This window comes from Ovis canadensis, chromosome 2 (genome assembly GCF_042477335.2).
Source record: "Ovis canadensis isolate MfBH-ARS-UI-01 breed Bighorn chromosome 2, ARS-UI_OviCan_v2, whole genome shotgun sequence".
In the NCBI taxonomy this organism is placed as follows: Eukaryota; Metazoa; Chordata; class Mammalia; order Artiodactyla; family Bovidae; genus Ovis; species Ovis canadensis.
The window spans coordinates 11,131,297-11,158,108 of NC_091246.1; the positions used below are offsets into that span (position 1 = coordinate 11,131,297).

The 26,812-nt window shown below is 38.6% G+C and overlaps 1 protein-coding gene across 3 annotated transcripts in view; it reads right to left on the reverse strand.

The window, feature by feature from the left end:
- Window positions 1–26,812, reverse strand: part of KIAA1958 (KIAA1958 ortholog) — a 126,457-nt gene that overhangs the window by 38,656 nt on the left and 60,989 nt on the right. The gene's annotated exons all lie outside the window — the stretch shown is intronic.

The window sequence follows — 26,812 nt, forward strand, 5'->3', positions numbered from 1 at the left end:
ATACCATGGTTCCAGCCGAAGATTTCTAGTTTTATTTGAGAAAATGTTTATTTCTGCTTCTTTTTGTCTTGAAGTGCTCTCAAAGAGAAGTCAGAATTTTGATCCAGCTCTTTGTATCTGAATGAGACTGCTGCAATTTCAGTTAATCTTTAAAATTTTATTTTTGGCCCACACCACACAGCATGTGGGGTCTTAGTTCCCTCATCAGGGTTGAACTGGGCCCCCGCATTCCAAGTGCAGAGTCTCAACCATGACCGCCAGGCAATTTCCAACTGCTGCAACTTCTAGCCCCTGACTTGGTGCCTTGTACGTAACACGGATCCCATAAGTGTTCACTGAATGCTTTCTGATCCATGAAATATACTCTATGAAGCAGTGTTACATTCCTGAAAGATTCTGGCATTCATCAAAAACTCAGCAAACTTCATGAAATTTTGCTTGAATGTATGTGGTAAGAAATAGAATTTGGATTCTAAATAACAACAAAAATTGTTTTCAACACAAAGATAAAGATGACTTTTTATTTTCTTAAAAGAAGTATGTATATGGTTTAGCAGGCAAACTAAATGAGCCACTGTCATTAATGAAAAAAAATGCACTGAGATGAGCAAAATGCTTTTATTGTATCAAGGAAGTTGTGATTAATAACAAATTTTTTAAACTGAATGTGGGTAAAATCCCAAAGGTTTGAAAACTGGATGAAGACGACAAGGTGGCAGTCTAAAATATGCAAGCACAAATTTTATTTTCTAAACAGATCGGGCATTTAACAATTAGAAACGAAGTTCTACAAGATGAATGAGTAAGCATCAGAATCACGTTTCCTACGCCTACCTTGACCCGCACATACCAAACGGCCTAATCAACGTTAAGTACCCAGACCTAAAACGTAGCCTGGCCCTGTCTCCACAAATCTGCTCTTCCACTCAGTCAGTGCCTTCACCACCAGCCTATGTTCCCTAGCCTGAAACCCGAGTACCACCCTTGACACCTGCTTTCCCTCCCTGCGACAGCTAATCCATCAAGTCCTGCTGGGCCCGCCGCATTTCAAGCACACTTAATAAGTAACTAAAACATGTCAGGAATTAAGTAAACTGAGTCTGAATGGATGAGTGTTTTTGTGGAATGTATCACAGACTGAGGGAAACAGACAATAACACAAATAAATAAATTTTAGACAAACTGACAAGTGCTATGAAGAAAAACAACTCAGTACTCTGAAAAAGAGTTAAATGACCTGCTTAAGGATGGATGTTCCAGGGAGGACTCTAAGAAGACCTTTCAGGTGAGACTTGAAAATGAGAAGCCGATCACACAGAGTACAGGAGGAAGAGCAGGGGAACAGCGCAAGGAGCTCCTGCAACGGAAACTGAGTTAGAAGACCTGAAAGAGCGTCAGTGTGCCCAGAGAAAAGGGATCCGAAGGAGAGTGGCACGAGGAGGGGTCTGAAAACCCACAGGCCAGATGTTGCCGGGTCGTGTCTGTAAGTCATTATTAATACACTGCATTTTACCCTAACAAAACTGGTTGCTCAGAATTTTTTGGTCAGAATCGTAATACTCTATTATGATATAAACCTATCTCCTCCCATGCTAAGAAAATCTTCAACAAACTCTGCTCTATATTAAAATAGGGGTTAGTTCACATCTGGATGAGCTGGTGGAAACATTCCCAGACAATGAAATGATCCATAATGTGAACCTCTTCAGTGGAAGCAGAAGGTCAGAGCCGGGGGGAACAAGAGAACGTCCGAGTCAACCCCCACCTCCCCTCCAAGAAAGGGTATTAGAAAAGATATGAAGTTTTAAAGCAGATAGCTTTTCTATACTTATTTACAGTCTCTATGCCCCATTAATTACATTGCTTTTCATGTATTTATCATCTGTGAATTCTGAGTAGCCAGCATGTGTTCCAGCACCCCAGAGCTACCAAATGGTGACTGGGTTTGAAGACTGCCTGAATATGCACTAATAGTTTTAAATCCACAGATCCTGCACATATATTTTAAACGACTCAATATCTTGAATTTTGGTCTAAGTCTGATATAAAAATGGAGAACTTTTGGATATGCATGGCTTGCAAAAATGGATTTTAAAAAGGTCTGCCTCTCCCCTAGACCTTCAGTTTAGATTACCTCCCTTCTCACCACATAAGCCTGCTGGGCTACTGTTTTAGGGGTGCTTGCTATCACTATCACCAGTATGGTTTGGGCTATAAGTAGGTTGAGTGGGTAACCTTAGTACACAGAAGATGCGAGTGGCCTTGGTTCTTCAGATCAACGGTTGCTTATTTCTTGCCTGTACCATCCATAATATTTATTGCCATAATACTTATTATTAAAACTTACTCAAAGTTTCTAAAAAGGAGAAGCCATCCCATAAAACTCGTGTAGTGAAATGGGCCTTTGACAAATGTAGCCAACAGACTGAAAGGTTTTAAATTACTGACTTTCAAGGGATCTATGATTTGGAGAAGGGCCCCGGTACTCTTTGGAAAGCCTGCATGAAGTTTTTATGCAGAGTTTTTCTGTACTTATTTACATAGTCTCCATGCCCCATTAATCCAATTATTTCCTCCCTTGTTAGAAGATAGCACGAAAAAACAGGTAACTAGTTCGGTATCCTGTGTTCTCATTTAATCTGAGGAGATTTATATTAGATTTAAACTCAGAGGGTTTACTTCTACTGCTGTGGCACTCAGTTTAACAAAAAATAAACTTAGCTATCTCATCCCTTTCGTGATTTTATTAAAGCCATACATCTGAAGCAACAAGAAACATTTAAACATTTCCTGATGTTTAACTTCTTTTTAATTCAATCAAGAAGACTATTTTGTCTTTTTACTTGATAGAGAAATGATGTTCAAATTCTCTTTATAAACCAGTGAAAGATAAGCCCATAAGCTTATTAAATAAAAGTATATTTTAAATTTGAAAAGTAAAGAAGAAAGTAAAAGAAATCTGGTGAGCAGATTTATATTTATGAGGCTGCAATGGAATTAATATTTAATCCACATGTGTGAGTACACACTGTGCCCCACCTAGCATTTTAAGACGACTTGTCGACAAAGGCAAGTCTCTGATGCTTACACAGATGGGATCATCATTAGAAGAGATAAGAAACACACATAAAACTAATAAAAAAGACCATGCATGATTGTGTAATTAGGCACTGAGTTTGTGGCATGAGTTGCAGATCCTACAGGAATTCAGAAAGAAAAGAGAGAGAAGTCAAAATGAGTTTGAGATGGGTTGGAGCTCTATACGATGGGGGAACAGAGATTTGGGTTAGGTATTAAAGGATGGGCATCACTTGGTTAAGCAGAACGGGAGGGTAGGACAGTCCAGGAAGAAACTGCATGAGCAAAGGGCAAGGGATGGCAAGGTTTGTGTTCATGAGGACTGTGAAACACTGATCCTGGTTCGCGAGTGGGAGAAGGGCTGGAGTGGGGAATAAAGCCAGGCCAGTAGGATGTCTTATATAGTAATTATAAAGATATACATTAAGGAAAGGAGACCGAATATACTAAGTACAAAGATCCTCCACATGCTAAGAAAGCTACTTCAAAAAGTAGAAGCTACTTTAAAAAAAATCAACCCAACATGTCTCCACCTCTGACATTCTCTACTCCTCTTAGGCTGTTATTTTCTTCCATATACCTGCTACCATCTAACATAATATATATTTACTCAACAACCTGTTTAGCATTTATCTCTGCCCAGGTGAGCTGTGAGCTCTGTAAAAGCCAGGACTTTGCTGCTTTATTCCCAGGGTCTGAAAAAGCTCTTGAGAAGTAGGAGCATTCAATAATCATTCATATTTTGTTGACTGAAGTAACATCAAAGCTGAAAGGACAGTTACTGAGATAACTCTGTATGCATAATTATACAATCTACTTTAGACCAACTGTACTGACTGCATTTAGAAAGAACTAAAAATTAAAATAGGCGACATAAAATTCAATTTGGGGACTCACAGAGTCTCAAAGTCACTTTATCCTTTATTAAGGTTCTTCAGAGTCAGCTGTGGTCAGGAACGGTGATCTGGATGTCTGTAATGATGAAATGACTTATAAGCCCACTGCCAGCTTTTCCTAGGGCTATTTCCTTAAGAAATAAGGATCTATCAGCTCTCACACAAATTGCTACAAGACAGTATCTTTATCTTACTATCGGAATAAGGAAAAAACAAGCAGTAATTCTCTAATAGTACCAGAAATCAATATATCCCCCCAATCCTGACCTCCACTTTAAAAGAGATTATACTGGCATTTTGGTGTCATCCATCCACTAGGTTCTTACTTCTTCTATACATATGTTCATTTGATATAAATTTTCTTATGACTCTATGTTCAAGGAAAATGATCTTGGTATTTTACAAAAATATGCCCTGGTTGGTAATCTTATGATCAAGGCCTACTTTAATTTTGTCAGGGGATCCAAAGTCATATTTGTCAACATTCATGTTTCATTTTTAAAATACAGCAATAGATTCTAACCTCTGTAAATTTATTAAAAAAAAAAACACACACACAAACAGGTATATTTACTTTATAGGTAGAAAAGTGCAATACCCTTATAACTACCATAAAATGTATTAAAAAGTCAATGTCTTTTTTCTCCTTTAAACACTCAACTCATTGCACATTTCAATGCTTTTTCCTTAAAACCTTAAAACTTAGGCTATTTTCTAGGATTGTTAACATCACTAATTGAAGCCAGACTTATATGCTATTATAGCTATCTGACCAGCAAATTATTTTTATGCTTGGTTAATCATTTCCAATAATGGAAGTAAAATATATTTCTTACATATATACTCAGGAGCATGAAAATTTAGCACAATAGTACCAGTCAGTCTGGTATGATTTTTGATAGTATTTTTCACTGAAGCAGAAATCACTTAAATAAACATTAGTCATCTGCTCATTTCTCCTGGTTGTACAGCATGTGACTCTAGAATCTCTGGAAAATTCTCTCCTTGATAAAAATTTAGAAATAAAATAGAGCACGAAAAACACCAGTATTTATTAAATAAACAAAGTGCAGGCCGAAGAAACTGAGGCCTCTTCCTCACCCATATTCACTGCTGTCTGCATATATGAATTAAATCAGGCCAAGGAGCTATGTCTGTTGGAAGGTAAGGTAAGACATCACTTGTGTAAAGACTAGGTACTGACTTGCTGCTGCTGCTAAGTCGCTTCAGTCGTGTCCGACTCTGTGCAACCCCATAGACGGCAGCCCATCAGGCTCCACCGTCCCTGAAATTCTCCAGGCAAGAACACTGGAGTGGGTACTTGCAGATCCCTGCAACAAGGAATTAATTTATGGCCAACAGGGTGCAGAGTCTCCATTTTTAATGAGTTCTCAGGTGGTTCTAATAGAGCTGTGGGTGAATAGGCCATGCTTTGAAAAACAGAGCTTCATCTCTACTTCCCCCTACAAGGCCTAGAAAATGACTCTTCTTTCAAATAAGCCTCAGCCCACGTCTCAATTAAAGCAGCTGCCACACTGCTGGGATGGCCAGATTTTCCAATCTGAATGTTTTTATGTCCCAGACAGAAGAGGTGCTTCCTAAATGTTTAAGTGACTTCTATTAAGTGAAAAATACTATAAAAAATCATACTGGACTAATATTGTCATCCAACAAAATAATGGATGAGTCAAAGAATTGTTTCCCTCTGAAACCCACTGGATTCAGATTTTTTCTTTCATAATGCCTCCAAATTTATTAAGTTCAACACTGCTTCCCTAATTGCCAAATATCATTTTTTAAACTCTAACCTTGCCTGCTCCATCCTTCAGGGCAGTTGATGTAGGCAGTGTAGTGAATGGTTAATGGCTCCTGCTGATAAGAACACCTATGTTCAAATCCCAGCTCTGCTGCTTAACCAGTTATGTGAATCTGCATACGAGGCTGCAAACTTAAGCCTCGGTTTTTTCCACTGTTAAATGGATATAATAGTTGTACCTATGTCTTTAGAGTTGTATGAGAATTAAGGTCAGAAAGCAAACCACTTACCTCAGTGTTGGACACATAAATAATCTAATTTAACTCTTTATACATATCACTGCTGAGAAATGTCTTCCAACTCACTAAATCAACGTCTTCCTACTTCACTCGAGTCCTTCTCTATTGATGCTTTAATCTCTAGCAAATATTTACTAATTCTTCCAAGACAGATTTATAAAGGCCACCAACATTGGGCATAAGTGAACATACCCCACCATGGGCACATGGAAACAACTGGAGTTAACATCTATCTCTAAAACAGCTCTCAGGAGACCTTTCATTCCACATGACCTAGAATCCTGTGATTTGACAAGCTCAGTGTGTCACTGTAAGAAGAGACGTGTGACTGTATAAATTCAGTAAGGTACTAGACAAAGGTATAAGCATGGAATTCTCTAAGAATGCTGCTATTTTGAATTAAATGAAGAAAATGAAGATTTTTCCTCAATTGCTCCTTCTACTCAAAAAGAGATGCAGTGACCCAACCGTAATGCAGTAAGTCTCGAGGGCAGCCCCGTCAGTTAGGGAAGCTCGAGGCCAGCCATCCTGGCTTACAAGGGAGTAAATTCAAACAGGCTTCACAAAGAGGAGATTCAACATTCCGTGACAAACTAAGGAGACACAAAAGGCAAAAGGGAGACCAGATGACAGGCGTGAATAAAAACTAGACGAAGCTTCTCAAATCTCAAACTTAATTTCAAGTCACAGAAAATAAATTTAGCATTCCAAAGGCGAAAGCATAGGACGAGAGAATAAATATTGTACTGTATTAATCACAATAAGGAGCACTTTCATCTGGGCCAAAATATATTCTTAAATCAACCTTCGAATGTGGCTGCATTTTCAAGCTTAGCAGCATGAAACCCACATGACTGTAATTAATGTAATAAATCATGTTGTGGAATCTTCTGCAGAACCTGACAGTGCTCATTGATATACTGCTTATTAGGGACTAGAGACTTCTCCTGCATTTTTTTTTTATTATACTGCCAGAGACACTGAATCAACAATACCTTCTGATGTGTCTGAAGTATCTGCTGCCGGTGTGATACTTAAAATATACAGTGAGCTGCTATCAGACTTGGATATACAACACATAATACCTGATTTCCAAAAAGAATTTGGTTTTTAATTTTTACTTTTCTTGACTTAGGTCAGTCATAGAAGATACATGGTTTCATTAAAGATGTGACATTCATATTTTCCATGGTTTCAGTCATGAAGTCACATGCTTCAAAGCATGACTTTCCTATTCACTTTATTTCATGATGACTCCACTATAAACTAAGTGCAGAATACTGTTAAACAGGCATTATTTTATCAACCTCTTTGTGTCCTTTCCCTTTCAAAATCTGACTCCTATGTAAAATGTTCTTGAATGTTAACCCCTTTTCAAAAGTAAAACAGTCCTTGTGCAGTTCAGGAATTCATCCATAAATGCATTTTACTTCAGTGGGTTTACATACTCTTAAATATGCTTTGCATATGTAAGCATTTTCTAATTTAGAAATACTGAAATTTTTAAAAATACATTTAAAAATTTTTTTATTTTTAATGGAGGATAACTGCTTTACACAACACTGTAAAACAATTATCCTTCAATTAAAAAAAATTTTTTTTAAACCCACACTAAAAACATAAGGCTTAATGGCCCTTTATTCACACGGGTACCTGTTTACCTGAGGAAAAGATCATGTATACTTCCCCTAATAAAAATAACTGTATTCATTAATCATGAAAGTAACACATTTAATAAAAAAATAATTTTATTCATTTTATCATTAAAGTAACACACTTACTATAAAAAATTTCCCCAGAAAATAAAGGTTAAAAAAGAGAGAAAAACTGCCCATAAATCCATCCTTCAAAGATAGCCACTGGATACATTTTGGTATATATCTCTTTAATTTAAAATTTTAATTAAAAATAGTATTCTTTAATCACCAAGAGTCTGGTCCATTCTGTATTAACTATACACTTTTCTTGCAATTTTTTTTTTCTGAAAATATTGCTCTGTCTCACATTCAAGAGGAAAACTTTAACATGGTAATTCCTGGATAAGTTACTATTTCTGATATATTCCTTTTGATCATCTGAAATGACATATTTTAAGACTTTAGTAAGAGTTTAGAACTGGATTTATTATCCACCGATTTCATAGAAATTCCTTTCTTAGCTGTTGAGAGATCCCTATGTCCACTCTTGCCCCCTTTCAAACTGTTTTCCACACAGCAGCCCTAATGAATTTTCCTAAAAGAAACAGGAAATGAACGTTCTCTCTTATTTTCTTTCTGGAAATTTTAGTATTTGCATATTTGGCTCACCACTTAAGAAAAATATATTTGGTGCTTCAACACGATATATCACACACAATGCTATATCACACCGTTCTAGGCACATCTGTACACGTCTCCTCAACTGTTAAAGCACTTTAATTTTCATCCCCTAGTGGTGGAGACAATTAGACATAAAAGCAGATGGAAACTGGAACTAAGAAAGAGGAGTAAAAGTTTGGGGGAAATGAAAAAAACTAAGGGAAAACATGCTAAGAGGCCTGTTAAGTGCTAAAATGATGAATGCTGAAATGTGTAGGAGAGGAGTCCCCATGGTCAGTAAGCCTAGTGGTGAGGAGCATGAAACTTGGGAACCAGACTGCCTGGGTGAGAATCCCAGCTCTCCCATCCTCTTATTGTATGACCTTGGGCAAGTTCAACCTTTCTTTGCCTTAGTTTATTCACCTGCGAAATGGAGTTAATTATAGTCCTAACTTCACAGAGTTGTGAGAACTGAGTTACCAGAAGTAATTAGTGAGATAATAAGCAGTCTGTAAGTATTAGCTATTATAACTGCTAGTCTGCATGCAGTAATCAGAGAGCTAACCGTATGTGACCCTGCCTACTGAAGAGGATTTTGAAAGCAAAACAATCATCACCATTTGTTAACAGTTCATCAGTATGTCAGTACCGAGTATTTGAAAAGTGATTGTTCATGAGTTTGCTGAAATTCTGTGGCTTCAATGAGTGAGAACAAACTCAAGCACAATACATGAGGCAACATTTGATGAATTTAGGAGATGAAATGGTATATCACAATGGAAATGGTTACAGGAAACTTCTTTTTTTAGAAACCATTTCTTCCTTTAAATTACCATGCAATTTACAGAACTGCATATCTTAATTAATAAGGATCAAAATGTGACGGTATCTTTTACTGAAAATGCATAATACAGTAAAAACCACAAAGGAATTATTTATCAACTTGGAAACAAAAGATGTACAGTACATAGAGTAAAAGAAAACAGATAACATGTAAAAATGAAAATGCACAAAACTCTAATAAATTACCCCCTCCTTTTCTGAGTGATGCTATTAATATTCATTAGATTCCATCCAAGAAGTAATAACCCATTGGATAGGAAGATGCCAATTCTTCTTAATTGAGTCAATGGATAATAACAAAACATATTTTTGAAAAGTTCATTATAAAATAAAAATTTTAATATTTATCTATATGGGTTGGCTTTCTATTGCACATTTATTAGTACAGGAAAATAAAGCCCTTTTCTTAACAATGAGATGGCTGTTTTCCATTATATAAAATAATAACTTAGCAGCAGTAATTATAACAGTATGAAGGTGTTGAAAAGCTAGTGACTTGTAACATAAATCTGAATATACTCGAGACTAAAAATATTATATGAAATATCATTTCAGGTATTAAGAAATATGTTATTTCTTATTCACTGAACCAAACCCTAAAGTCAAATTTACAGGCACAGCACATTCTAGGATCATAAAGATCCTTTATTTTTCTTGCTGAATCAAGTTAGGTAAAAAATTAAGTAATACTTAGATTATCTATTTTTTTAATTTCTCAGGGCGTGACATCAGCAAGGTGGCCAAGTAAGACATTCCCCCCCGTCTCCCAACAACAATTTGGCATCTATCCATGTACACAAGTGCCTTTGTGGGAGCTTTGGGACTGGGTCAGAGACTGTGAAACCCTGGTACAGTCCAAGACCAAGGATGGCTGTTTTGAGAAGGCAAGCTTGCGCCCAGGTGGCTGACTCGCCGACTATGGTCCTGGTTACAAAGCCAGAAACAGTTCCATATAGTGAGGGACTCAGCTACACCCCCGTCTGGCTTCGATCCTGTCACCAGCACTATGTGCCAACAGACGCAGGAGGAGTCACACCCGCCATAGGGGGGGTAACAGTGTACAGATCTTGGTTCTGGCTGTGGACCCTAAGTGCTTACAGCTTCTCCTGGCTGCGGTGTGGAGCCCCAGAGGGAAGCCCACTCAACTTAGTCTGGAGATTCTGAAAGGGCCTGCAATAGGGCTCTGGCCCATCCCAGCCACAGACACTAAGAGTCAGGTTGACATAGGGACCTCACAGGAGATACTCTCATCCATGCCCCTGGAAAATCTGAGGGGACCCTGAACTTGGCTCCAGCCCCATCACAGGAACAGGCCTGCATGCCCAAGGACATGGAGGGAGATGCTCCTGTTCACACAACTGCAGATCCTAAAAGGGCCAGACAAAACTGCTAAGAAAACTGAACAAACACGTCATGGCGGGAGAGCTAAGGCCTCCAATGTGGTGCTGGTGTCTGAGACCTGCATTTGGATGCCTGCTGACCAGTCACCAATTTTCCAACTCCTCTCTCTACAAAGAGCCCTGCCTGGCAATTCCTACATTTCACTCAGGAAAGGACCGAAGGGAAGCAAACCTATTTACACAACTATAGAAGAAACCAACACCAGATTCCTGTCCTGTGTTCTTCAGTGGGAACAGACAATTAGATCAGGCATCAGAAGAAAAGTGGCTGCATTGAAGAGAAGAAAGAAGAAAAAGGAACATAGAAAATAAAGGAAAACAATTCAAAGACAGAAAGTAATTTCTTTAAATCAAATTCAAATTCTCAAAGAAGATCTGATAAATTATAACTATAATCTTCATAAAAGAAACAAGTACTAACGGAATACCTTCAAAAGTATTTCAGAAAGGAATTTTCAGCAATTTAAAGACTCAAAGTTTACTTCCTACCTATCCATTCTTGGGAAATTATTTGATGAACTCCAACAAAAAAAAAAAAAAGGAGAAAGTAAAGGGAAACATGAAATCTAGAGAACAGTGGTTACAACCCAGGGGAAAACTCAGGATAGGTGGGAGGGTTACCTTGGGCTTACATTAAATCAGCTTGTCCAAACTGCAGCAGCAAGGCTGAAGGCCCAGTGTGGGAACGTTGGAGGGACCACAAAGCTATGTAAGAGCACACTGTTCTTTTGTCAAAATATGCTACCAAAATTTTAGGGAAACACACACACACACACACACACAAAACCCTCAAACTAAAATAATACCGTATTTCATCGACTGTAAAATGCACTTCTTCACATTTTAACATTTCTGAAAGTATGCTGGGACACACTTAGAAGTTAGAAGTTAAGTCGCTCAGTCGTGTCCAATTCTTTGCAACCCCATGAACTGTAGCCCACCAGGCTCCTCCGTCCTTGGGATTCTCCAGCAAGAATACTGGAGTGGGTTGCTATTTCCTTCTCCAGGGGATCTTCCCGACCCAGAGATTGAACCCGGGTCTCCCGCATTAGAGGCAGATGCTTTAAGCTCTGAGCCACCAGGGAAGCCAGTGAGAACTTACTCTCTGTACCAGGCATTGTTTTAAACCCTTTACATGGATTAAGTCATTAATCCACATAACAGCCCTTAGGAACATTCTCCTTTCGGTGTCCCAAATGCTATGAAATTCATCAAGATGAAAAGTAATTCAATCTTAGAACACTAATAGTTATGCACAATATGTACACTGTCAAAACAATATAAATGGTTTTGGATATTTACAGTCAACCTAAGGATGAAGAAAAGACTAGTTATGGCCACAGAAGAAAATGAAAATACTGACAATCCTGTGAAGTTAAGATGATGACAAGGAGAGGGGGAGAATAGTAGACAGCAGCATATGAACACTAATACCTTCACCCTTGGGTTGAGAAAGCATATTTATTTCTTCTTTCATTATCTTTAGTTTTCTGTTGGTAACTGTGTTTTAATGACGTTATAATCAAATAATGGGAGGGTAACAGAAAGTGAGTTAAATCCTCATCACTGATAATAAGGAATCTGAAGGTATTTTCTGAAGTTGATAAACCAAGAAAAAAAAAATCAAGAAACAGAAGTATAAACAGTTTATTTCAAATTTTGGAAGAACTGAAAATAGAAAGACTCAAAAGAAGTTTCCTTTGAAGAGTGGAATTATGAGGTGATGAAAGATGAGGTGAGATTGTCCAACATTTAGGACTGCCAAATACATTAATAACTTTGACAAAAATGAAGAACACTGAAAAAGGCAATAAAATTATTGTTTTTGTCTAAGAAAGCAATCAAAGTTTTAAGGCAGTACTGAAGAATCAGGCTGCTACGTGTATCACAACTGAAGTCAATAAAGCACCTAGGATGCACCAATCATTAAGTCAGATTTACTGTTCTCTGATCACTGTACTCATCACTGTTCTCACCTAAAATAAAGCTTAAAATTACCTTGCAGTCACAGAAGCACAACTCACCATTTTTGCCATGTTACATAAATACTTTTTCTGGGTCTAATACACCCTTGGGAACACAAGCCATTAGTTATATAAATGAGATCCAGACTGAAAGAGAAGTTATCGCTGGGCCTAAACTACAGTGGGTCACCTGCACTCTGCCCACCCCTGCAGAGACCCAAGACAGTCAGGCAGCTCAATCTGGGAGGAGTGGGAGAAGGCCGCTGCTTCTCGCAGTAAAACAGAAACAGGGATGACGTCTGGAGCTAACTAAGACTGCGGCACTCTGACACTGACTTGTCTGCCCACAGGCTGTACATTATTTCATCTCTCCAGACCACAAGGAATGAATACCATGGCTAGAAAATCAAGGTCAATGCCGCCTCAATTCTGAACTGGCGCCTGGTTTCCTAGCAGTCTTACTCAAATCCAAACTCACTGAAGAGAATTAGATCTTCAGGTTTACAGCAATTTGCTAGGCTGCTGTATCTGGATGCATTTTGCCTATCTGGGAGGTCTCCATCATATGCTGATGAGCTTTAAACATATAAAAACAATAGTTTTTGCTACTTGTACTGGTAAAATAGAAAAATGCTTCTATTTTAAAGAAATAAAAAGTCAACTGGGAAGATTTTCCTGTAAAATATTAAGACAAATGATACTTAAAAAGGAAGTGAAGCATTGGGGAAAAAAAGCTGATAAAACTGATTAACTTCTCAGAAAATTATGCATTTGTACAACTCAGAGCAATTAACTTGATTTTCTACTTCTGCCTTTCAGAAAACTAGTAAACAATTATATTTGTAATTCTCAAAGAAAGATCATTAGTTGTCTGTAAAAATAAGCAATATTACAAGTTTAACTAAGTTCATGTTATTTTTAGGTATGGAGAAAGTGTCTCAAATAAATTATGATGTGAAATAGGTTGCCTGTAGCCACTGTACTTTTAATTCCCAGCTAAGAAAGACCTTCCTTTCATTTATCATAGTGGCCTAATTGTTCACTTCACCACTTTTAGCCATATATCACCCTCGTCTTCATATATATGCTATCTAAAGGCAAACAATTCAGTCTTCTTATAAAGTCACAGATAGTTTAACAGCATCTTAGCTCAGGACATATAAGACAAGTTTTCATTTTTTTTAAAACTAGGAAGGTTCTGAGAGAGGAAGAGTTAACACGTCTGTCTCCCATTTAGAGGGCAGGCAGAGGAAGAACCATGCTTTCGTCTTGTTCATTAGCTGTTCATTGAGTAACTGCAGCACCCAACCTGGACCTGGCCTTTGGTAGGCCATTTGGTAGACATTTGTTGAATAAATGGTCACCGCATGTTTCAGAATTTTTAATGGCTGTTTCATCCTATATACAGAGAACTTTGAATATATTATAAATATATTATAAAGTCCTGAAGATCTTTCAGTGTTACTGAAATCAGTGTTGTGCCTTGGACAGAGAATACAAAGGCGGCAACAGAGATCACAAGAGGCCAAACACTCAAAAGTCACCAAGTCTAATTTCCAAATCACCCACCTGTCTCCTGCCCTCCAGTGCCTTTGCTGTTGCCTCATTTGAGCATTTATTGCCATCTCCCATCTGAATTATTGCAATTTTTACCCTGTAAAACAGTCCTCAGTCCCAGTCCCTACTTCCCCACCGCTATCAGGGTGATCTTCTAAGATCACACAGAGGAACTGCGTTCCTTTGCTCTCCCTGTAAGTTTGTGACTTCACGTGCAAAGTCCTCCACAGGTGGCTGCAGTCCATCTTCCAGCAGCAGCTCTCCTGGCCTCTTTGAAATTGACTCACACCACACTGAGACCTTTGCCTCCCTGCATGCTCATGCGCCAGTCTTTGCTCATGTTGCTCATCACCCTGAAATACCCTTCCCTGTGTCCCAAAAGGCTGAGGCAACTGCTTTTCATGTATCCCACAGCATTTTATATCCCTCTTAGATATGGTCTTGCTGGTCTGCTGCCTCCTCCTCTACACAATGATATTCTGGGGTCAGGGAATCTGCCATTCATCTTTTTATCTTCACTAGTCCTGTCATAGTGCAGATCTTGCAATAAATGTTTAATAAACTGAAGTGCAAGCAACTTGTCCGGAGGTTTAGTAGAAAAAGAGACCGTGATACATGCTTCTTGCTTCTGATTAAGAGAATCCTTCTATTAAACCCTACTGCTAAGTAGCTTCAGTCGTGTCCAACTCTGTGTGACCCCAGAGACGGCAACCCACCAGGCTCCCCCGTCCCTGGGATTCTCTAGGCAAGAACACTCGAGTGGGTTGCCATTTCCTTCTCCAATGCATGAAAGTGAAAAGTCAAAGTGAAGTCGCTGAGTCGTGTCTGACTCTTAGCGACCCCATAGACTGCAGCCTACCAGGCTCCTCTGTCCATGGGATTTTCCAGGCAAGAATACTGGAATAGGGTGCCATTGCCTTCTCCATATTAAACCCTAGGTCTTCCTAAAAATGATTCTCAGAAAAAATAATCGCTTTATGATATACTCTAGCAGCCCAAACTTTGGAAAAGTGATAGGCATGACCTAAAAATGAAAGAAACAATTTGGTGTGGGCTATTCCTACACCAAGACAGCCAGAGATAGAGACCAGGGACCAGAGTACCAACCGTTTCTCTCTTAGATAAACAGTAGGAAACTACACTTTTGGAACTCCAAGCAAATCTAGTACCTCACTTCCAGTCAGTAAACTAAAGCAAACAATCTCTTCTGCACGGAACTCAAGTAGTGTTGATCCTGGAAATGAAAGTACTATATATATAGATAATACAGGACATTTTGCTTTTGTGGTTTTTATTCATTCTAATAGAAGAACTTAAAAAATAATTCACCCATCATAATCATGAGGAAAGCCATAGTGAAATCTGTGAGACTAATTCTCTAATTCTTTGTCTATAAACAAGTATACTGGGAGATAATGTTAGTAAAGTTTGCTTTCTTACCAAAAAACCTTCTATATTCAGTAATAACAATAATGTCATAATGCCTTTATCTCATAAATATTCCACTATCAGCTTGATGCTTCATGAGCTATATTATAAAAGTGAAAGTGAAAGTGAAGTCTCTCAGTCGTGTCTTTGCAACCCCATGGACTGTAGCCTACCAGGCTCCTCCCTCCATGGGATTCTCCAGGCAAGAGTACTGGAGTGGGTTGCCATTTCCTTCTCCAGTACTCACATTTAAAAACATACAGAAAAGTAGGCAGAATACTAAATTATGCTTACCAATGAACCAGATGGCTTTATATGGATTAATTTAACCCTTATATCAACCCTAGAGAATAGATCCATTATTTTCTTCATTTTACAGATGATAAAGCTAAGAGACAGAGACGTTAAATGACCTGCCAAAGTCACCCAGAAAATAAGTAACGGAGCTGGGACTTGAATCTAGGCAGTTGTGTACCCAGATTTTCATAATGAAGCACCGTGCCTCTATTACCTGTATATAACATGAACTTGTGTTTCTGCCGGACTTAATACATGTTAATAACGTAATATCTATCCCATGGTTTTAAGAGAAAACATCATAGATACATCTCAAGTTTCCGTGTACTCAATGTCATCCTTCCTCTCTCCCAAAGGCACACATCGTGTACTGGTATGCCTCCTCCCAGCCTACGTTTCGTAACTACATGTGGTATGTGAGAATGTAATATACAACAACACACAGTGAGGTTTATTCACTTTTTAAAGTATGGTACTCTATATATTATTCCGCAACTCCATTTCAAAGATATATCTATACTAATGAATGCAGATCTGGCTGATGTATATATTCCACTGAAAAATATATCACAATTTATCTTCTGACAGGCACTAAGGTTGTCAACCGATTTTTTCTTGTTATCACAAACAAAGGTGCAATGTACACCCCTGTACTTTCTCCTATTATATGTGAGGAAGTTTCTCTAGGACAGATGCCTAGAAACTGGACTCCAAGGTTGTATGATATGCACACATTTAACTTTATAAGATACTATAAACTGCTCTCCCAAGTGGATGTGCCAAGTCATATTGCCACCAGCATGTTCTCTATAGTTGAGGCAACATTTGCAGTAAAGTTCATAATTTCTGCCTTTCTGATGGTATCATATTGCTGTTTTACTTTGCATTCCCTTGATTACCAGTGAGGTTGAGCATTTTTCATATGTTCATTAACTATATGGGTCTGCTCTAAGCGCCTCTTCATTTTCCCTTGCTCATTTGCCTACTGGATTATTTGACCTTTTCCCTACTGATCTGTGGAAGTTCTTCACATATTCTGTGTATGAATATTCTTGGTTATGTGCATTAAAATCATCACACAGGTTTAACTGCTTGTCTTTTAACTTTATGATATCCCTTGTCCCAGCTAAGATTTTAATAGCTGTCAGCATTTTCAATCTTTTCCTTTATGGTCTGTGTACTGTTCCCAACACCAAGGCCACTTAGCAAGACTTCCTTAAAGCTGTTTCAAGTTTTATATTTTCATATTTAGATCTTTATATGAGACTTACTGTCATGCCTGATGTGAGGTAAGGATCTAATTTTATCTTGTTCTACAGCAAAGCCCAACTGTGCAATGCCATCCACTGCCTGGTGGATCCCCCCCCACTGACCCATGGTGCCTCTCTTTCACACACAGTCCCCACACATGTGTACGCGTGTTTCTGGGCTCTCTACTCTGTTCCATCACTCTGTTTGTCTATCTTTTTGGTCAGACTACTCCACTGCTATTATTACAGCTTTATGATAAGTTATATATAAGTTATCCTAAGTTATAAACTATATTATACAAGGTAGAGTGGGTGTTCATTACTGTCTTGGTAAAACTTTCTTTGTAAAAACCTAAATACTTTGAAAAGACACGACAATATAATCAATTTTTTTTTTAGAACAGAATGAATGTATATACTTAGTCACACTATCTCCTCCCTATCCCTTTCCCCAAGTGTAGAAAACAAGCCTAAAAACTAACTTAAAACCACAACTTTTGTCTTTCTTAAGAACTACAAAAAAGGAAGGAAAGAAGGAAGGAGGAAAGTGCCCCTCAGCCAGAGGCTGGAGACCACCATCCCCAGTTCCTTAAACTCATTCTGATCACAGGTATTCTACTACCCATGATAAAACCTAAGACAACTCCCACCACCACCACCACTCTGAGAACTGCCCTTTGATCAGCTGGGGAGAAGGGAATCTGTGACGCTTAGGCAGCGGACAGGAGATCCTGTGAGACTCAGGCAGGGGAGTAAAGAGGTGGTTATCTTGTCCAGAAACAGCTGAGACCTGTGATGCGCAGTGCAAGGGTAAAGGGGAGCCTCCAAACGGCTATGGGAAGGGGTGCTGATAGAAATATCTTAGCGGGTTCAGAGTGTCAGCAACACGTTTAAGGATATGCAGTTTCATCAAGGTTTTGACCTGCTCTTTCTTCCTGTGGACATGAAGTCCATATCATAATGGGAGAGAGGGACCTGATTTCTTCCCTGCGCAATTAGGTGAGTTGAATGGAACAAAGTCATTGTTTTTAGATGATGTTGCAAATACCAAGCAGTGAGTCCTGGAAACTCCTGGGAGCAGGTATTTAACTTACCCCAGATACGTTCTCAACATTGACTACCTATCAGCACATGGCTGCATGGTATGGTGCACAACGCGTTGGGATTGAAGAGAAGAGTGCTTAGTAGCTCCATTAAGCCGCCCTGAGCATTACAAGAGAAGAAGTACATGAATAAACTAGGTAAGCATCTAGTCCACTTACCTTCTTTTAAGAGGTCTACGACAAACTGTGGAAAATTTTTAAAGAGATGAGAATACCAGATCATTTTACCTGCCTCCTGAGAAACCTGTAAGAAGGTCAAGAAGCAAGAGTTAGAATGGGACATGGAACTACAGACTGGTTCAAAATTGGGAAAGGAGTACATCAAAGCTGTATACTGTCACCTTGCTTATTTAAAATATGTGAAATGCCAGGCTGGATGAATCATGAGCTGGAATCTAGACTGCTGGGAAAAATATCAACAACCTCAGGTATGCAGATGATACCACTCTAATGGCAGAAAGTCAAGAGGAACTAAACAGCCTCTTGATGAAGGTGAAAGAGCAGAGTGAAAAAGCTGACTTAAAACTCAACATTCAAAAAACTAAGATCATGGCATCCAGTCCCATCACTTCATAGCAAATAGATGGAAAAAAAAATGGCAACAGTGGCAGATTTTCTTTTTTTTTTTTATTCCAAAATCACTGGGGATGGTGACTGCACCCATGAAATTAAAAGATGCTTGCTCCTTGGAAAGAAAGCTATGTCAAACATAGACAGCATATACTGAAGGACAGGGAAGCCTGGAATGCTTCAGTCCATGGGGTTGCAAAGAGTCAGACATGACTTACCAACTAAACAACAACAAGAGGCCTAATGAAACAAAGCTCACTCTCCCTTATTAGAGCTTACCAAACTTTCCATATTTTTGCCACTCACTACCAAAGGCAATTCAAGGGTAAAATTATCTGGAGGTTATATTTCTCCAGCTTCTTTGTTTAAAACAATGAAAGCCCAGTCTAGCTAGTTTAGGCAGAAAAAGAATTTAATAAAGGCCACATAATTTCCCAGAACACCAAGAAACCAGATATGGAGATGGTCAAACCATTGATTTGCCCTGGTGGAGACAAACCAGCCAGCAAACTCCAGCTTAGGCCTCGGGGGGTGGAATCCTGTTCCTGCTGCCTCTAGAAATTGGACTGTATTTTATAAAACAGATTCCTATAGGGACCATTTTATTTATTTATTTATTTTTGCCCATGCTATGCAGCATGTGGGATTTTATAGTTCCTCTAGCAGGGCTCGAACCCATGCCCCTTGCATTGTAAGCGTTGAGTCTTAACCACTGGACGGCCAGGGAAGTTTTAGGTACCTCTGATTAGAGTCTAGAGTGAATGCATTTGAATGGCAAAGCCTCAGGTCACAAGACTGTGCCCTCACTGATATATCAACTTGGAGAAGAGAGTTTCTGGCCTCTCCAATGGGGTTGTGCAGATACACAAAGGAGGGAATTCTCTCAAACAGGAAGTGTTCAAAGTCACTGTGCAGTCAAAAGGAGTAACAATGTGCCATCTAACGTGGAACCTGCATTTCCTACATCCCTGCTTCTCAAGTTTCAGTGTGCATACAAATTACCTGGAGATCATGGTTAAAATGCAAATTCTGATTCTGTGGGTTTGGGGTGGAACCTGAGAACCTGCATTTCTAGTAAGAACCCAGGTGATACTTGTTCATGGGCCATTTTAGTAGATGAATGAATGTTAATCAGAATCAGAATCTACTTGACTATTCAAGAGTATGCAGCACAATCTAATAACAGTAACAATGACAATGAAAATAATAATGATGGAGACTACTATTCACTGAATGTTTATCATATGTCAAATACTCTGTCCAGTGCTTCACCTAACTTTGCATTTGGTCCTCAAACAATCCTGTGAGACAGACAGTTGTTATTACTTTTCAAATGAAGACACTGCGTGTCAGAGAAATGAACTGAGTTAAGGTCACAAGGCCAGTAGGAGACAGGGCTGGGAATTTACCTAGGCATGTCTGACCCAAACCCTGAGTGGCCAAGCTCTACTATCTCAGCGCCCACACTCCCTGCCACCAATCCTCAGATAAGCACCCCTTTATAACAAGCAGGGAAATGATGGCATAAACTAAGCCTGACTTTCAACTCTGCTTCTCTTAGCTTTCAGAATTCATGTTGCAGGTCTTCCTGCAGGAAGGTACAAGAAAGACTGTGCCTAAGAAAGCAAATATAGTATTGGTCCGTCTGATAAGAAGAGTCATATATTTCTTGTGGAATAAATAACTGTATAAAATTATGTTTGCATGTGTATGTATGTATACATATGCATACATATACACATAAGCATATATTTACTTATGCATATTTTTATCCCTTAGATTAGAACACTGTTCTAGTACATCCAGCATTTGAATGATATATATATAAACAACTCTATCTGCCTCACAAAGAAAACTAAATGTTCAAAAACAACAACAACAAAAGTTCACCCTGTATAAATAGTAGTAGGTGGAGAAGGGAAAGGCTACCCACTCCAGTACTCAGGCCTAGAGAATTCCATGGACTGTATAGTCCACAGGGTTGCAAAGAGTCGGACATGACTGAGCGACTTCCAAAAAAGAAAAAAGTAGTAGGTATCTCTGGTATGCTGTCTCTTTCAAGATTAGAATGGCCTGGGAAGAACACTGCCATCTGACCCCCACAGTCAGCTGTGTGGTCTGTGTAGAACTGGTCTTGGTATCCTTTCCAGGGTAGGAGTTTGACGCATCACTGGAAACAAACTAAACGTTCACTGACAGATGAATGGATAAAGAAAATGTGGTACATGTATACAATGCAATACTCAGCTCAGTTCAGTCACTCACTCGTGTCCAACTCTGCAACTCCATGGACTGCAGCACGCCCGGCTTCCCTGTCCATCACCAACTCCCGGAGCCTACTCAAACTCACGTCCATTTCGTCGGTGATGCCATCCAACCATGTTATAATCTGTCATCCCCTTCTCCTCCCACTTTCAATCTTTCCCAGCATCAGGGTCTTTTCCCATGAATCAGCTCTTCACATCAGGTGGCCAAAATATTGGAGTTTCAGCTTCAGCATCAGTCCCTCCAATGACTATTCAGAACTGATCTCCTTTACGATGGACTGGTTGGATTGCCTTGCAGTCCAAGGGACTCTCAAGAGTCTTCTCCAACACCACAGTTCAAAAGCATCAATTCTCTGGCGCTCAGCTTTCATTATAGTCCAACTCTCACATCCATACAAGACTACTGGAAAAACCATAGCCTTGACTAAATGGACCTTTGTCAGCAAAACAATGTTTCTTATTTTTAATATGCTATCTAGGTTGGTCATAACTTTTCTTTCAAGGAGCAAGTGTCTTTTAATTTCATAGCTGCAGTTACCATCTGCAATGATTTTGGAGCCACCCAAAATAAAGTCTCTCACTGTTTCCATTGTTTTCCCATCTATTTGCCATGAAGTGATGGGACCAGATGCCATGATCTTTGTTTTCTGACCGCTGAGTTTTGAATCAACTTTTCCACTCTCCTCTTTCACTTTCATCAAGAGGCTCTTTAGTTCCTCTTCACTTTCTGCCATAAGGGTGGTGTCATCTGAGTATCTGAGGTTATTGATATTTCTCCTGGCAATCTTGATTCCAGCTTGTGCTTCATCCAGTCCAGCGTTTCTCATGATGCACTCTGCATATAAGTTAAATAAGCAGGGTGACAATATATAGCCTTGACATACTCCTTTTCCCATTTGGAACCAGCCTGTTGTTCCATGTCCAGTTCTAACTGTTGCTTCCTGACCTGAATAGATTTCTCAAGAGGCAAGTCAGGTGGTCTGGTATTCCTATCTGCTTCAGAATTTTCCAGTTTGTTGTGATCCACATAGTCAAAGGCTTTGGCGTAGTCAGTAAAGCAAAAGCAGATTTTTTTTCTGGAACTCTCTTGCTTTTTCGATGATCCAATGGATATCGGCAATGTGATCTCTGGTTCCTCTGCCTTTTCTAAATCCAGCTTGAACATCTGGAAGTTCACGGTTCACATACTATTGAAGCCTGGCTTGGAGAATTTTGAGTATTACTTTGCTAGCGTGTGAGATGAGTACAATTGTGTGGTAGTTTGAACATTCTTTGGCATTGCCTTCCTTAGGGATTGTAATGAAAACTGATCTTTTCCAGTCCTGTGGCCACTGCTGAGTTTTCCAGATTTGCTGTACTACTCAGTCATAAAAAAGAATGAGATAATGCTGTTTGCAGCCTGGTGGCTCAGACGGTAAAGAATCTGCCTGCAATGCAGGAGACCAAGGTTCAGTCCCTGGGTTAGGAAGATCCCCTGTAGAAGGGAATGGCAACCCACTCCAGTACTCTGGCCTAGGAAATCCCACGAACAGAGAAGCCTGGCAGGCTACAGTCCATAGAGTCACAAAGAGCTGAACACAACTATCACACACACATAGATGCAACTAGCAATTATCATACTAACTGAAGTTAGAAAGACATACCATATGATAGAACTCATATGTGGAGTCTAAGATACGGCACAAATGAACCCCCCTACAAAAGAGAAACAGATTCACGGACATAGAGTGACATAGTGTGGCTGGATAGGGCAAGGAAGAGGGATAGACTGGGAAACTGGGATTGGTAGGGGTTCCCTGGTGGCTCAGACAGTAAAGAATCAGCCTGCAATGCAGGAGACCTGGGTTCGATCCCTGGGTTGGGAGGATCCCCTGGAGGAGGGTATGGCAACCCTCTCCAGTATTTCTGCCTGGAGAATTCCATGGACAGAGGAGCCTGGAAGGCTACAGTTCATGGGGTTGCAAAGAGTCAGACTCAACTGAGCGACTCAGCACACAAATAGAGGAAACGATTACATTTAGATGGATAAATAACAAGGTCCTACTGTATAGCACAGAGAACTATATTCAATATCCTGTGATAAAAGATGGGAAAGAATATAAAAAAGGAATGTATGTATGTGTATAACTGAATCACTTTGCTGTATAGCAGAGATTGGCACAATACTGTAAATCAGCTATAGTTCAATTAAAAAAGGGAGAGTTCCTGCACAAAATCATAAAGGAAGCTGTGTGTATATATATATTTAAGAAATATACACATAGAAACTCAACTTACAATGCAATAAAAATTTAAATTTGTGACAAATGTTCTAAATTTACATAAAAATCTCAAAAATTAATAGAATCCAAACCACTTCGGGATAAGACAATAATTCTTCTAACAATGGATATCCTCTTTACGCATGACTGCTAAGATTTGAGTTGAGCTTTATAACAGAGCTAACATGAAAATCAGCAGTTTTATCCACACCTTGTTAACATTTTATAACGCTATGAGTTTAGTCCTGAATAGAAAAGAAATAAGAATGGCTTTCCAATAGGGAGCCAGATTTTAGGGGGAGGGGCATGCTGTAGCCTACGGGATCTTAGTTCCATGACCATGGACTGAACCAAGAGCCATGGCAGTGAAAGCTCTGGGTCCTAACCACTGGACCACCAGGGTGCTCCCAGAAAATAGAATTTAAATGGTATCAGTAAAACTAAACAAAATGGACAGTTTATTCTCGTTTCTGGCTGACTCAATAGTCATTTGTCAAATTATTTATTTTAAAAATATTATTCAAAGATACACAGTATTTCTACAGTGATCTGATAAATACTTAAGCGAATATAACATCCATTTTAAAAGTACCCAATGTTGCTTTCAGTTAGTTCTTCTAGAACCTTTCCTTGCTTAGTCCTAAGCATGCTTTACATATTAAGTGCTTATAGTCCATCTACACATATTCATCCACATACATTTGGATGTGCTGGATTCTGAATTTCTTTTTTAAAAAATCTATGTTTCAAAAAAATTTATTCTGTTACTATCAGGACTTCCCTGGTGGCTCAGATGGTAAAAAATCTGCCTGCAATGCGGGAGGACCTGGGTTTGATCTCTGGATTGGGAAGATCTCCTGGAGAAGGGAATGGCTACCCACTCCAGTATTCTGGCCTGGAGAATTCCATGGACAGAGGAGCCTGGCAGGCTACGTTCCATGGGGTCACGAAGAGTTGGACATGACTGAGAGACTTTCACTTCACTTCATTTTATTACAAATTGGCAAAAAACACAAATACTGATAAATAAATAAAACTTTCAAGAGCACAGAACATAGTTTGGGCTCCACAGAACAAAGGTAAATTGTAAATTAACTTTATATATCTCTCAGTAAAGAAGAGTATCAATCAGATTTTAATTTGTCTCATTGATGCTTCCAGTTCAGAAAGTGTTTCTCCAAAGCCAATAATTTCCTAATAATATAACATCCTTCACGGAACAATGGATCAAAATATCAGGATCACTCCTTAGGAAATTCCTATTACAGTTAGTTCAAGCTTTAATTTCTAATTTACTATACATGTACAGTGGACTAATATCCACTAGACAGATGCAAGGAAATCTTGCAACTTGCTTTTTGCATGGTTAAATTATTAGGATATACAACACAAGTGGCAGTTTTACTAAGCTGTTTTGTTATACTGGACCACTTTGTAAGATACATTTCTGAATTCTACCCTCAAACATAAAGTAGAATGTAGAAACTGTTGTCAGGCTATCTCCTATTTCACACACAAAAAGGGGAGGGGGACAAATAAACTAGATTCCCAACTATTTAAGTGAAAAGGTACTACTTATATCTTACAGGTATCAAGAATCAGATTTCTTAGAAAAAACTTTCACTGGCCTAATAAAGACAATGTTGTGTCTCATGATGTGAAGATTAGGTCAAAGACCATTTTGTGATTAAGTGATTGAAGTAAAACAAGAAAGGAAGGACAAGGAAAAGACAGCCCAAGGGATGGGGGAAAATAGTTACAAAATGTATATTTAATAAAAGGCTTAAAGCTAGAATTCACAGAGAACCCTTACAACTCACCAATAACATGGCAACATAACTAGAAAATGGGCAAAGGATCTGAATGGATTTTTCTCAAAAGAAGATACACAAATTAAAACCACAACAAGATACCACTTCACACACCCAGCAGGATAATTTTTTTTTTTTTAATGGAAAACAAGTGTTGGTGAGCATATGGAGAAACAGGAATCATTTAAAATTGTTGGTGAGACTGTAAAATGGTGAAGATGCTTTGGAACACAGTTTGGCAGCTCCTCAAAAAGTTAAACATAGAGTTACCATATGACCCAGAGATTCCACTTCTAGACAGTTGCCCAACAGAAATGAAAACGTCAGTTCAGTTCAGTCGCTCAGTCGTGTCTGTATGTCCACACAAAAACATGTACATAAATAACATTAACAGCAGTATTTACCACAGCCAAAAAATGGAAACCACTTGTGTCCATCAGTTGATAAAGAAAAAACAAAACGTGGCCTATCCGCACAATGAAATATTATTTGATAATGAAAGGGAAAATAATGCTGATAGACACTACCACACAGACTAACTTTAAAAAAAGTATGCTAAGTACAAGAAGGCTGTCACGAAAGGCCATAAAATAAGAATCCATTTATATGAACTGTGCACACAAGCAGATCTATAGAGGCAGAAGTAGATAGGCAGCTGACAGGGGCTGTGAGAAGGGGGAAAAATGACTGCTAACGGGTATGGGGTTTCTTTCTGGGGTGATGAAAATATTCCAAAATTAGACAGTGGCGATAGTTACATAACTCTGTGAATATACCAAAAAATACCAAATTGTAACACTTTAAAAAGAGTTATTTTAAGGTACATGAGTTTTATCTCAATAAAGCTGTTTTTTGAAAAGAAAGATGAATAAACTGAAAACCATAATTCTGAATCAGATATGAGTATTTTCATTGTATATTTTATTAGTAGTGTCAAGATTATATTTGGAAATTATAAATTGAAGATTTCCTTTTGGAATCTTAAGGCTGACACTAAAATGGAGAAAGCATGTCTGCAAAGCAATGTCATTTCAGGAAGTTAGAGGGTAAAAGCATGGATATCTCAGGCTTCCAGAAGCTTTTCCTAAAATACATGACTTTATGAGAAGAACTAAAATGAAACCACGATGTGCCACGAATGTCTGCTTTCTCCACAGCCCTCTGCATGTCTGTTCATCCCTTCCATGTTTCTGCTTCTGGCCTATCAGATTTGAATCATGAACCCAAAACCATGACACTCAAGCCCCTTCTATATAACAACAGCTCAGATTAAATAAATACTGAATGCTAGAATCACAGAACGTTTAGAATGTTAGAATTACAGACAGGGGCCTCATACAACTATTTTCTTCTCCTCTCAATCCATTCTAGTTAGATCCATGTATTTCAGAAATGCAAGTTATCTGATTATTATATATTTTGAGAAAAAATATAAACTACTTCTTCTAGATATATTTGTGTGTTTTGTTTTGCTTTTATTTTTAAAAACCTGTCTTAAATTGCCACACCACTAAAATGAATAAAGTGCTAAATTGATTCCAATAAATAATACTGGCAAAAAAAATATTAGGTTTATTGTCATTATATGCCTAACCCAACATCATTTTGGCTTCAAAACTATAACCAAATACCTTGATACTGATAGGAGAGCAAAGCTTTCAAAAATCATTTTACTATATAAAAATTCAGCTTCAGATCAGATATAAACCTTAAATCTAGCCATGTGATATCAACA